Here is a 14,349-nt window from a genome sequence, read left to right as displayed (position 1 = left end):
GACATAAACCAAAATACTGGTGCAGAGATCACCTCTACAAGTGTGGGGATCCCCATAGCTGTAAGTTCTTTGCAAGTGTGGTACTGCACTTCTGCACGTGTTTAGCACGGCATCTCATTTGCAGGAAAAACAATATTTGCTAATTATTATTTGAAGTTGATGCTCAGTTTTACAATTCACACGAGTCTATGGTTTCAATGTGTATTTTGAACGAATATCAATTTAAAATATCAATGAAGTGAGAATATTCCACATAAAACTTTGTGACTTTGGACCTCATTCAAAATTGCTCAGTGTGTGATGCAATATTTTTTGCACCCAATAAAATCTAACTTCATGGCAGTCGGAATTATTAGGGAATAGTTTGCTCATTTTGGTGCTTAATGCACCAACATATGTATGCTCCTGTAATTAGTGGACATTTCTCTGCTGGTAAATTGCTGCAAGTGTGATGTGCTGAGATTTACCATGGGGGAATTGCAGTGGTATTGCAATAGACATAAAACATATAATTCCAGTATGTACTGTAACCGTAATTAGCAAACATAACAGAATTTAATTGGCACTCGTAACGAAAGCCTAAGTTGTTATGCAATTTTAGCAACTAAAATGTCTAAGGTAGGGCCTTCAACCATTTTATATTATGAAAGCTACTTCCGATCAATGAAAATACTCCCGAACTATTAATGACTTTCATCACTGTTGTAATAGTGACATAAGATTTGGCCTGAATACTGACACCTAGCAGGATTATAGCAGTGACCACCAGGATATTTGTCACAATATTGAGTGACAGAATACAGTCAGGCAAAATGCTGTATCCATCATTATGAAGGTATCAATCCATAGGCAAGTACACATTTACTATTCTTAGCTTCAAGTCTTACCTTTTTAGAAATATGTAATATAAATAGATCTTCAACATAAATAGATGTATAGTTAAGAATGTAATTAAAGCTATCCTTACATCTATGTAATTACCTTCATGGTGTAAAAGTTGTTGATATTCCTCACACAATATTTTGGGAGGAGGATATTTAAAACTTGACATTGCGATACGACAGTGACTATCCCAAAGTCAGATGGAGATGCCAACAACAATGGTGGGAAAAGCTTTATTGATATAACATACCTCCATATGACTAATAATATGCACAGCAGCAAGTGGCGGATGGCATGAAGGAAATACTAACAGCAATAAATCTCCCAAAGATAACCTGCTTTACCATTCAAAGAACAACTTTCAATATATTTTACGTTTTCAGTCATTTTGTTTGCAAACATCAGCATATCACTTTCTCAAAATACACATTTTCTATCCAATATATGCCTTTTTAATTTTGGATAATAACATTCAAGGAACATCTTGTCTTTTTTACACATGCTGTATTATTGAGTGTCTTGAAAAGTGACCAATCTCCAGGTGAGTTTCCAAAATTGAGAGTGGATCTGTACAAATCCCACACGCTGTCATAGCGGCTGTTTGTAGGAGTGTGGGCCTGCTGTAGGTTAGACTGACTGTCTCTATAAAATTCCAAGGTTGTGTACTGCTGCCTTCTTCCATGCGGCTAGATGTTTGAATTACATAATGTGCTAGACTGCACTTCGAGTATTTATTATAGGGTACTGATGAGCAGTGGCGCCTCGCATAGGGCGTGCTGCGGGCGGTGGGGGAACGGGCAGGGTTGGGGTGGGTAGTAAACTCAGACATACAACGGAATGGTGGAACGTAATGTAGATTTTCCTAGTTATCATGACGGAAAGTCTTAATTTTATTAAAGACACGGAGGCGAGTATTATGCATTCTAACATTACAGCAGCCAAGGTAAGTGAAAACCACGGTTTTATTTTGTTTACAAGTCTGGGGCAGACGTGATATCAGTTTAATTTCGTACACCCTTAGCATGTTGAACATAATGAGATGTGCATGTGTTTTGGAAAAGCAATACATCCGTTTTTTTACGTAGGAAATATGTAATGCAACAAAAAAAGTGTTAAGGGGCCTTACATGAAACTAAAGAGCACAATTGATCACATCTAGATAAGGGAGATGATTAATACACAGAATAAATACCTTGTTTGATGTTCTAAATGAAACGCAACCATCTTGCAGGCGGTCCATTGTAATGCCGACTCAGTGGCATTTCATGCTTGAGTGTGTCAGTGATACCCCGGTGCGACTAGTTATAGTAATTGCAGATTGTCCCCTAACGAACGTCATAGCATGAGCATATATTATTATAATACCTCTTAGGGCGTTAATGTCCTTGCACGTGCATAGCGTGTACCAAACGAGCCTGCAATAAACCCTGATCAATTTGTATTCAGTCCTACTCAGAACCATACCTACAGCCTTCACGCAGATCCCCCAAGAATTTGAGACCCCCTGCATTTTATAATACCTTCCAGGGCATGTGGTCCGGCATGTGTGGAACTCCTTAAACATATGTGCATCAAATTCCATAGAACAGTGCAAACACGTTTGCAGTAACTCTGGGAGATTTGTTAGCATTATGAAATACGTCCCAGAGCAGCCTTAACATTGGCAGTGTAATCCCCAAAAGAGGAGCAGCAGAAGTGCAAAAATCCACAGAAATGTCCAGGCATGTGGCGAATAAATGATCTTGCAGTGACACCTTCAACAGTCCTTGCATCGCTGCAGTATGTACTAAACGACGCACCCAAGCAGAAGCACTAAATGTAATTCTAGCGTCATTCCATTTCTGACTGTTCAGCATATTTTACACTTTATGTGATAGTGCTAACAAGAACTTCCTTGAACAAAGAAGTGCATCTGGTCTTCCTTCCCTCGTTCACTTACCTTCTTCCTTGCACGTGCATTCACGCTCACAACACACATGAACAAAGCCATGCCATTTTTACCTATTCATAAATTAGGTGTATCTCTCTTAAACATAAAGGGATAACTGAGCATACTTAGCGCTTAAAGTGAAAACATTTTGCAGCAAACTACAAGATGAAGTGCACCTATAATTGTTAAATAAATAAAATGTGCTGATTGTATTTTTGTAGCAGAAATATTTTTGTGGCATAAGAGGGAAGACGGGCACACAACACCATTTGAAAAGAAAAACAAGCAGTGCATTTAATTTACTCAATGGCAGCATGAGGAAGTCTGCTATTGAGAGGTGTGTATGGATTCCAATAGGAGACAGACACCATGGCAACCAAGCAGTCAAGATGGGCTGAAGTCGTTTCTTAGAATGAAACATTTCTGCCTGCTCTCATCTATTGCCATCTGTGGTATCTCCCTCTCTCTGCCTCCCCCGGCGGCTCCGCATGTGATGGTGCTGCTCGCAGTGACATCACTTAGAATGTCACCGCGACCAGCGTTCCAAGGCGAGCGCCGGGAACACTCTGAGGCGACAGGAGTTCGAGAGGCTGTGGCTGAGGTCACGGCAGTGTATGTCTTTAGAATAAATGGTTTTTGGAGTTCACCACCCTGTGTTCGGGTCTTCCTTTTGGTGAATACTACACTGGCGACGAGGGTTAAAAGCCCGTGACCTCAACACGCCAAGAAAGGAAATCGGGACTGCAGCTGCGGAAACAAAGGATCAAGGTTCACAGTTGAGAATCTTACACGGAAGCAGGCGTCGTTGTGAGCCTCCGGTTGAAGCGACGAATAACTGTGACCCGAGGACCATCTGGTAACTGGCAGCTGTGAGCGGTGTAAGGCGTGAAAAGAAGAGAACTGCCCTGATCTTCACACAAAGTAAGGTGACCTCCTTTCGTGCCTCAGCGCGCACCCTAGCAGCACTTTGACGGTCTGCCTGACTCTAGCGCAGCATTTATAACGCGCTGAAACTGACGGAAGATTAATGTACATCAGCCTGGCTAGCGGGGAGGAAATTATCCCTAAAGGAACTTTCTAAGACATTGGCGCAAGCTCCGCTCGAGCCTCCTGTCATATTTTTTTTTTCCTTTTGAAGTAAAGGCTGTGATCGCGCGTCCCCCCTACACGCTATTAAAGAAGCGGTTGGCATAAACACCACAGGGGCGCGTGAAATCCTTTCAGACTCCGGTCTTCCGCCCACGTGTTGTGTGGCTAAATGTGACTTTTGACAACTCATTAGGGCAGCGTTGCATGTTGTCGCCACTGGGGCGAGTATAAGCCTGGCCCTTTTTGATGTACCCTCATAGTGGAGTGTGACAAATGGCATCCTGATAAGAGAAGTTCTCACTGGGCAGCGTTTGAAGTGAGGAGTATAGGAGCTGAAGTGCTCTCCTGTAACAAAGCAGCTTGGATTGTCGTTGACGCGTAATTACCAGCGCTGCGAGGAAGAAGAAGGGGTTTTGGCTGCTGTGAATAACGTGTGTAAACACCCAGAGACCTTTGGGAGCGCGGCGTGAAAGGGGAAAGGAGCCTACGAGCGCAGCAGGACAGGTTTCTTTGTCAGAATAATCCCACCCTCGTCGCCAGTGTAGTAAATCTCTGCATAGATTTGAGGGCACTCAACAAAGAGGTCGTCGTTGACCGATACCCCTTGCCGAACATCACCCAAATGATGAGCATGCTAGAAGGTGCCAAGGTGTTCTCCACCCTCGATCTCACCTCGGCCTATTTTCAGATAAAACTTCACGAGGAGTCTCAGGAACTCACTGCTTTTGTGACACCCATGGGCGCTTACAAGTTCAAAAGGATGCCTTTCGGCCTAGTCTCGGCGGCTGCCGTTTTCCAAAGAATCATGAGCAACATCCTGAAAGGCATCCCTGGCGTCATGTGTTACCAGGATGACGTGTTGGTTTTCGCTAAGAACCAAGTTGAGCACGACAAGAGACTGAGATGTGTGCTGAGGAGGTTTTTGTCCCAGGGTCTTACTGTGAAGAAGAACAAATGTGTTTTTAGCTGTGCCGAGTTGGACTTCCTGGGTCACAAAATTACAGCAGAAGGCATACGTCCCAAGGCCGAACTGCAAAACACCATTGTGAGTCTGTCACCGCCCAAAAGTAAAGACGAGATCAAGTCGTTCATGGGGATGTTGGAGTTTTATGGAAAGTTCATTAGAAACCTGGCAGGCAGGACTTACGCCATCAGGCTACTACTGAAGAAAGAAAGCGAATTCAAATGGAGCCAAGAATGCCAGAGCGAGTTCGAGGATGTAAGGAGAGCTCTTGCAGAAGCCCCTAGTTTGAGGTCATACCTGCCCGGCCGGGCAACGATCCTCACCACTGATGCAAGCGCAAAAGGCTTGGGAGCCGTCCTCACCCAGGAAGGCGTGGAAGGAGAAGAAACAGTAGCCTTCGCCTCAAGGTCGCTCCAAAAATCTGAGAACAACTACTCAGTCATCGAAAAAGAGGCATTGGCAGTATCCTGGGCGGTAGGCAAATTCAGAGACTTCCTGTGGGGTACGCAGTTCACCCTCCGAACCGACCACAAACCGCTGGTAGAAGTGTTCAGCAGGAAGGGGTTGGATGCCATCTCCAGCAGGATAAGGCGTTGGGTGGTCAGTCTCCAGGAGTACACATTCAATGTCGAGTATGTCCCGGGAACACAGAACCTCGCAGCTGACTGCCTGTCCAGACTCGTAAGTGATGTAGAAGCAAGTGAAATGCGAGATATAACAGATGAAGATGAAGAAGGATTCATGGTTGAGAATGTCTGCACCATCCAGAAGGCGTTGGGTGAAGAAACGTGGAGAAAGGCACAGGAAGAGGACAAGATCATGGTAGAAGTTTGTAGAAGAGTGAGGGATGGATGGAAGCACGGTGACAAGCGTGATGAAGATCTACGGCCTTTCCAGGCTGTTAAGGATGAGCTAACCATTGCTGACGGATGCCTGTTCAGGGGAACAAGGCTCGTGCCGCCAGCTGCTGTGAGAAGCAACCTGGTCGAGATAGCTCACGAAGGGCACTTAGGTATCACTAAGACCAAGCAAAGACTCAGGGAAAGCTATTGGTGGCCGAACATGGACCTGGTCACAGAAAGAAGAATCAGGGAGTGCATCCCGTGCTGCAACAGCGACAAGGTCCTGAAGCAACAGACACCGCCCATGGTGTGTAGGCCGCCCCCGTCAGGACCATGGGACGAGTTGGCTTTAGACATCGTGGGTCCGATGTCTGGAGAACTGCGGACACCTTACATCTTGGTGCTTGTGGATCTGTATTCTCGATGGCCGGAGATAAAACTCGTCAATGAAGTCACAACAAAAACCGTCATCGGATTCTTGCAGGAAGTATTTATCCGAGAGGGGCTCCCCAGCAACATCCTCACCGACAACGGGGTGCAACTATGCTCGAAAGAGATGGAAGACTTCCTGGGAGAAAGAGGCATCAGACATAAGCGATGCGCATTGTACCACCCAGAAACCAATGGCATGGTCGAGCGTTTTAATAAAACCATCAAGGAGAGCATCCAGCTGGCCAAAGCCAGTGGCATAAGTTGGAAAGAGGAGGTGTGGAGGCGTCTGGAAGCATACAGGTTCACGCTGCATCAGTCGACGGGCGTCACCCCATTCGAACTGCTCCGCGCAAGGACACCCAACACTAAGCTTACCCCGGGGTGGATGGAATGGCACAAGGGGTGGTCGGACCGAGCCAAAGAAAAGGACAGTCTGAGGAAGAAAGAACAAGCCATGAAGGTGAGAAAAGAAGGTTACGACCAACGCAAGGCCACACGGGAGGTTGGTTTCAAAGTAGGTGACAACATCAAAATCAGAGCTCCCACAGGGAAGGCAAGCTGGTCAGACTACAGCAGTCCCACAAAGATCACAAAACTTTTCAAGAATGCAGTTAAAACCCAAGAAGGAAAAATATGGAACCTAGGGAGGGTTGTAAAGTACCACCCTCCAGCAGAAGGCCCTGAAAGTGCAAGGGGGGGGGAGAGTGGTCCTAGACTGGATAGCGGTTTCGCCAGCAGGAGGCCGTCAGGCGTCCCTCTCCCAGGTCTCAGGTCTAACAGGAGAGTGATCAGACCTCCCAGGCATTTCAACCAATATGTAATGATGTAACCTTTGACATTGCTGCCTAATGTAAGCTGTAAGCTTTTCCTCCATTTCAGGTTCCTGTTTTTTGTTCTACCTAATGTTTTCTGTTTCTGCAGGGAAGGGGGATGTGTGGTATCTCCCTCTCTCTGCCTCCCCCGGCGGCTCCGCATGTGATGGTGCTGCTCGCGGTGACATCACTTAGAATGTCACCGCGACCAGCGTTCCAAGGCGAGCGCCGGGAACACTCTGAGGCGACAGGAGTTCGAGAGGCTGTGGCTGAGGTCACGGCAGTGTATGTCTTTAGAATAAATGGTTTTTGGAGTTCACCAACATCTGTGTTCGGGTCTTCCTTTTGGTGAATACTACACCATCCCAAGCAAATGTGTGGACGTGTCTGTCTCAATATAATTGCACTAAAACTGTTTCCTCACTTGCTTCCTTCGAATAGATGTAAATTTGGAAACAAAGAAAAACTCAGGAGACGAGTAGAGCATGTTGGGCCGGATTCACAACGGGCCTCAACACTCGTGCCAGAGACCCCGCAGTCATGGGGGAGTCTCTGCACTTGGGGCGGAATCTCTGCGATGAGAATTCTCATTGCGGAGATTCCGCCCCATGTGCGGAGACTCCACACACGACTGCGGAGGGAAAGATCCTTTACAGCTCAACAATTACATTGCACTACACTTGCAACGCAGTCATTACATCGCAACATCCTTTGCAACGCATGTCACTACAACGCAGGCATTACAACGCAAGACACTACATCGCATGACACTACATCGCATGTCACTACAACCCATGTCACTACAACCCGGCATGACAACGCATACCGTTACAACGCATGCCATTACAACGCATAGTACCCGTACACTATCCAAAACTTACCCTACTGCTGCACCCCCTGGAGTTAGAATAGTAATTTTTAGCCCTACACTATCCAACACTTACCCTACTGCTTCACCCCTGGAGTTAGAATAGTAATTTTTACCCCTACAATATCCAACACTTACCCTACTGTTGCACCCCCTGGAGTTAGAATAGTAATGCTTACCCCTATACTATCCAATACTCACCTTAAATGCAATGTAATGGTATGCGTTGTAATGGTATGCATTGTAAAGGTATAATGCGATGTAATGGAATGCGTTGTAAAGGTAGTTTTTAAAAATGCAACGTAGGGTAATTTGATGTAATGGAGTGCGTTGTAAAAGATGTTGCGATGTAAAAACTGCGTTGTAAAGGCATGCATTGTAAATGTATGTGTTGTAACGTCATACATTTGACTGCGGACCTCCACAATGAGTGTGGCGGCCCTATGGGAATCCATCCCACAGTCTTTCAGGGGTATAGCGAGTCCTTGTTCCATCGTAGATGATATTCTGACTGTTGACTATAACCAGAGATTTCTGAGACTCTACGATTGCAACCACTGTCTTTAGTTCCTCTAGTAAAGAGAGAAGATAGGAGTGGCTGTAAGGATGCATTACAAGAAGCAGTTGGTACCGAGGTACTGATCCTCTAGGCACCAGTGCAGAAGAGCCCCACATGATCATCAGGTTCTTCATCGGGGTCAAATAGGGCCCCATAAATGCTCTGACTGTTGGTCTTCTCACCATCCAGTTCTTGATATCTCTTGAGCCAGGAGAGTTCAAGTGATGGCCTTGTTATTCACTGTAACAAATGCAATGTTAATACCCGTTGCTGTAACAATGAACGACTGGGTATCGAAAGTCATCTTCTATTTTTGTGTGGAAAGCAGTCTATATTCTTTCTTAAGTCTTCCAGTCAGCATGAAGGCTTGGCAGGCTATCTTCAACAAACTGGCTGGTTGCTCCACAACTTCTATGATTCTGTGGCAAAGTCAATTAGATGCCTGTGGGTTTTGTTTACATACTGTACGGTGTCGGTTGTGGAGCACCATCCTTCCCCATACCTTAAGTAGATGAAGAGGTTGGAGTAATGTCTTGTTTCCATCAGTCGCGGTCGGTAGTGGGTTTCCTGCCGGGCGGTGACGTGGGGAGGGGGAGCGGCAGGGTGGGGTGTTGTAAGCTATGGATTACGGAGTTTACAGGTAAGTAAACATATAAATAAATAAAACTAATTTCGTTGAGTGCACTGCATCCCCAAATGCAATGCAGTGCACGCAACGAAATTCGTTTTATTTATATATATGTTTACTTACCTGTAAAGCTCCGTAATCCATAGATTTCAAACCCCCACCCTGACCCTCCCTCTCCCCACATCACCGCCCGGCAGGTACACCCACTACCGACCGTGGCTGGTTTCCATGGATCTAGCTTGGTGCTTCTAAATTGATTGCTCTGTTACTAACCATTTCAAAGACTTTATTTCAGTCAACATGGCCTCAAAAGTACAATCACTTAAAAAATTTATAATATACAGTAATGACAAAAACAGCACATTTAATAATAAGTTTCCATGCAAGACATTTAAATAAGAGAAATACATATAATATCAATTATCATGGGGGTAGTGCAAAAAGCAAGGGTTGGTACATGGCAGTCTATGGTACTCAATACACGGGAAGTGCAAATTGCCTAATAAATATAATAAATTACCTAAAACATTTGCCAGCAGGTATTAAAAAGGATGACCAATAGCTAATTCTATCTACATACATCATTAATTTGTCTATATAAAAGGCTATCTAACTTTGTTACTTTAGATGGAGTCCAGCTGCTAGTTAACAAAAAAAACGGGATGATTTATGTCTGGGGGGGAGAAGCCCTCTGGCTCCTGGCTCATGATTTCAAATGTAGCCGGCGTGTACACCACATAGAAAATAAAAACCCCGCTACCGCATACACTATCGGGATACTTGTGTCATACTTCAGAATCCTGAACGCCTCGGAACAACGTCTGGTTCCTAGATTCCTACAGATCTGGACCAGCCATCGTTTCCTGGCCTTTTGGTAGCTGGGACAGTTAAAAAAGACATGTGGTATTGTTTCTTCAGTGAAATCACCCCATTTATATGTAAAGCATCTAAGAGGGAGGGTCCCATAACTGAACAGGAGGTATAGCTTTTTAGCCGCAGCCGGTTTGTTATTGTCCAAAACTGGCTCAAACCTTAATCTATCTTTAATTTCTAAAAAGCTTGAAGTTAATCTACCTATTCGGGGGCAACTATGGAGTTGTGATAATTTATACTCTTCGTAATTTAGCTTCACCAGTTTCCTGGATTGGGTGGCACAAGCGATCTCTGGATGATCCCAAATCTCATCCAAGCCCAGGAGGAATAGCCAGTGTTTGATATGGGCTAGCCAGGGGAGTTTAGCCGCTCCTCGCAGGTTAAGTATTTCTTTTAATTCCTGCCTGTATGCTATGAGTTCGGGGGTCACCCAAAGATGACGCCAGTAAAGTAAAGGTTTCAGATTTGTTACATCCACTATAGGTGTAAGGCCCAGATCTAATCGTAAGGGAATAAGTGGAGTACTCCAAGGAAGATTGACTATCTGCCTTAAGAAGCTATTCTCAACTTTAGTAAGATTCTCTTGGTTCACGTGCCCCCAAAGTTCTTTACCATATAGTGCCCCTCCCATGGCTTGTACTTTATACATTTCGACAGCTGGACTCAAAGATTTTTGGCTAGATTTACAGAGGACCTTCATGATACCCCCTGAGGATTGTGCAAGTTTTAGAGTTGATTTTTTGACTTGGGCCCCCCACTCCATTGTTTCTGGGATTGTTATCCCTAAAAAATAAAATGAGGTAACTCTTTCGAGAGGTTTGCCGTTTAATGTGGGGTTAGACCTTGTACTTTTAATAATTGAACGCCATACATTTTGTTTTCTGTAAATTAATTTCCAATCCTCTTTGGCTACAGAAAAGTTCAAATTTGCCAAGGACCCTCTGAATCCCCATAGGGGATTTTGATACCAACAGGGTATCATCCGCAAACATCATCGCAGATATGGAACGTGAGGCTAACTTAGGGGCATCCAGATCTTTTTCTAGAGATAAAAAATCTATTAAGCCATTAATGTAAAGGCTAAAGAGAGTGTGGGCGAGCACGCAACCCTGATGTACTCTGCGCTTGATTGGTATTGGTGCGGTAAGATTCCCCTCTTTACTGTACCTGATTTATGCAAAGTTTTCGTCATGTAGGCGCTTAATGAGATGGATTAAGTATATGGGAGCCCCCATCTCAAGTAAAACTGTCCAGAGCTTATCCCTAGGGACCAAGTCGAAGGCTGACCGGAGGTGAACGAATATTAAATAGAGGCTGCCACCCTCCAAAGACACGGTCTTCCAGTACAACATCTGGAGCCTAAGAATTTGGTCGATAGTGTACATTTTTTTTCCTAAACCCTGCCTGGAGGGGGGTTAGTATATTCTGTTCCTCCATCCAGGATTGGAGTCTGAGGAGCACTACACGTGCAAAAACCTTTTGTGGAATGTCAATCAGGCTAATTGGCCTATAATTGTTTGGTAAGAGTGGGGAACCTTTTTTTATAAATCGGGATTATTTCTGCTCCAGCCCAACTCGGAGGGATCTTCATACCCTGTAATATTGCATTAAAAAGGACCCAGAAATATGGCGCCCATACGGAGGGTTCATTGCGAAAAAGATCCCCATGGATTTTATCTGAGCCCAGAGCTTTCCCGGGTGCTATTTTTGTTAGTGCTCCTCTAATTTAATTTAGGCTTATAATAGTGCTAGTTGTGCGGTCAATAGCTTCTCTAGTTTGGTCAGAATCGGGTAAAGAAACACTCCCCACTGGACAACCAACAAGTAGGTCGCCAGCCTCTTCTTCTTCATTAGATTAAAGAGACTGAAAGTGTTCCCGTCAAACATCCTCTCCCACATTAGGGTCTACTGGTGAGCTATGGCCAGAGCTGTCCAGGTTTACTATTTTCCAAAATGACCTCATGTCCCTCGCTCCCAAAGCACTTTTCAAGTCCTCCCACTTCTCCATTTCCCACATTTTCTTAGCTTCTAAAGGTGCCTTTTTGTATGACGTCGTAGCAATTTTAATTTGCGGACGATCATTGGACTTAATCAATAGTATCAGGGCTCTTTAAGCTTTACGACAGTGGGTGGGGAGGCTTCTTTCTTGTTTTACTACTTTTTCTTGGATAGAAGAAATCCAGTGTGACCTCTTTTAGCTTAGCATGGTTCTGCTTCACCATCTCTAAATCAATACTTAAACCAGTTTGATCAAGTGAGAGGGATGCTGTTCTGAGCACTGGTACCAACGCCTCGTATAGGGAACTCAGTTTGGCTTAGGATTAGTTAAGGTCCGACCATTTCACTCTTCGCCTGCAATTGGAAAGGATCAGCCTATGAACCACAGGATTTTCCTCAACGAGAATATTCCCCTGTTTAAATGCTTTTAATTCCAATGCCAACACATGATGGTCACTATCAATTCAATGTATAACCCTAAAATCTATGACTCTCTCCCAGGATTTACAATCAAATGAAATATAATCTAATAGGGATCCCCGATCATATCGATGGAAGGTTTGACTATTAGAGGTTTTGGAAGGAGTCCTGCCATTGCAGGCTCTGAGGGAGTATTTCAATGTTAAGCAGTTCATTTGCATCACCAAAGGCGACCATTTTTTTTACTGGTTGGCAACTAGACTCCGGGATCCCCCAGAAGTTATCCTCCTCAGATGAGCCGTCCTTAAATAACCCCCCAAGAGGCTCGAATTGACAATTAAAATCCCCACCCAAAATCACCATATGTTTATCAGCGATAGTGCCTAGGAAATTAGGTAACTCTTCCAGCGTTTCCAGCGTTTGCGACTCTTTGGCTAGGGTTGTAGGTCTTGAGTATACATTGATGAGGGCTACAGAGATTTTTAATGTAAAATATAATAGAACACATAGTATGTCTTTAGACCCTGTGTCAATTTGTTCAGCCTGACATCCTAAATGAACACCTACCCACGTAGTAAGGCCACCAGATGGTCTCCCTCTATCTCCACTGGTTGCAGGAATACTAAAAGAGGCAAATCCTGGCCTAGAGATCACCCCTCTGGTCCAGGTTTCTTGGAACATGCAAATTTCAAATTTATTAATAAGGATACCCCAGGAGGGCTCCTCTACCTTATTATTCAGCCCTGCCATGTTCCATGATAGAACTCTTATTGGCAAGGTATTGGCAGGTGTCATAGTTTGTGGCTCTGCAGTCGGTAAAATTGGTGTTATCTCTGTTATCCCACTATCATCCTTTGGGATATGCCCTACTAGCGGAGTGCTTGGAATATTTACATTCTTTGTCCAATTACCACCATTATGGGTACAGGCAGGGGGGCCGTTCATGCTCCCACTGCTATGTTCCCCACTAGGTGTCAAACCTGTATCTGTAATGCCAACCTCTACCTGGATTTCCATTTGTACTGGGGCAATTTGAATTTTGATGGGAGGTGATTTTCTCTTCAGTCGATCTACACCATCTAGGCAACTGTGTCTGTTTGCAGTGGGTATGTTGTAAATAAATTTACTCTGCCAATGCTGGTCTAAATGGGGTGGTGCAAAGGGTTTATAATCAAATCTCCTTCTTTGCTCCTCTTGCCAAGGTACATTAAAATTTATACTAGGGGGATAAAAATACCCTAATAGAAGTACCTGTATACCGCTTAGTGGTCTTCCCTCTACTCTAGATAAAATGCTTTGATATCCAAAATTAATTATTATGCAATCCCCGTGGATATCCTTCCGTCGTCTGCCTAACCATCCCACCCTGCGCGTGGTTAGAATTTCGTCCACGTTTTCATATCTAAAATGTATGTTATTTACCAACCAGTGGACACATTTGTTCTTAAGGTCCTGGTGGGATTCAAATTGATCCCTCCTAAGTTCAGGAATACCAGCAAGTACAAGAACATATGGGGTTGCAGCCGGGGGGAGATTAATGACTCTTGGGGGGCCAGAGTAATTAATATCTTCTTTTGATTTAGAGACACAACTCCCCTCCTGCCTAAAATTTGCACTGGGTGCTCTATGGGTGTAATCGGCGGAGGTGGACCTATTGGTTGATTTAAAATAACCAGAGGGGACTTTGCAGTGGTTTCCTTAATAGCCTCTAACGCGTTTGAATCCCCCCTTATAGTTGAAGGTTATAAATGAACGGTAGGTATAGAGTAAACATTATCAAGAGTATGGTTGGGGGTGATTTGGGGATGTGCCATATTCTCTATACTGGGGAGACCATGCGTTGTATCCTCCTGAACAATCCTGTTATTAAGAAGCACTGTCAATCCCTCAACCTTCTCTAGCCAAAATGTAAGTTCTTCCTTTACAATGTCACTCATCTGTGTCTGTAGGTCCACTATCAACTTTGCGACCCATTCGGGTTGTTTGCTTCTAGTTTCCACATTCTCCTCTTGGGGATTCCCCAACCCTTTTTTCCCTGTATCTATGGGTTTG

Source organism: Lissotriton vulgaris, chromosome 6 (genome assembly GCF_964263255.1).
Source record: "Lissotriton vulgaris chromosome 6, aLisVul1.2, whole genome shotgun sequence".
Taxonomy (NCBI): Eukaryota; Metazoa; Chordata; class Amphibia; order Caudata; family Salamandridae; genus Lissotriton; species Lissotriton vulgaris.
This window is presented reverse-complemented; position numbering follows the sequence as displayed.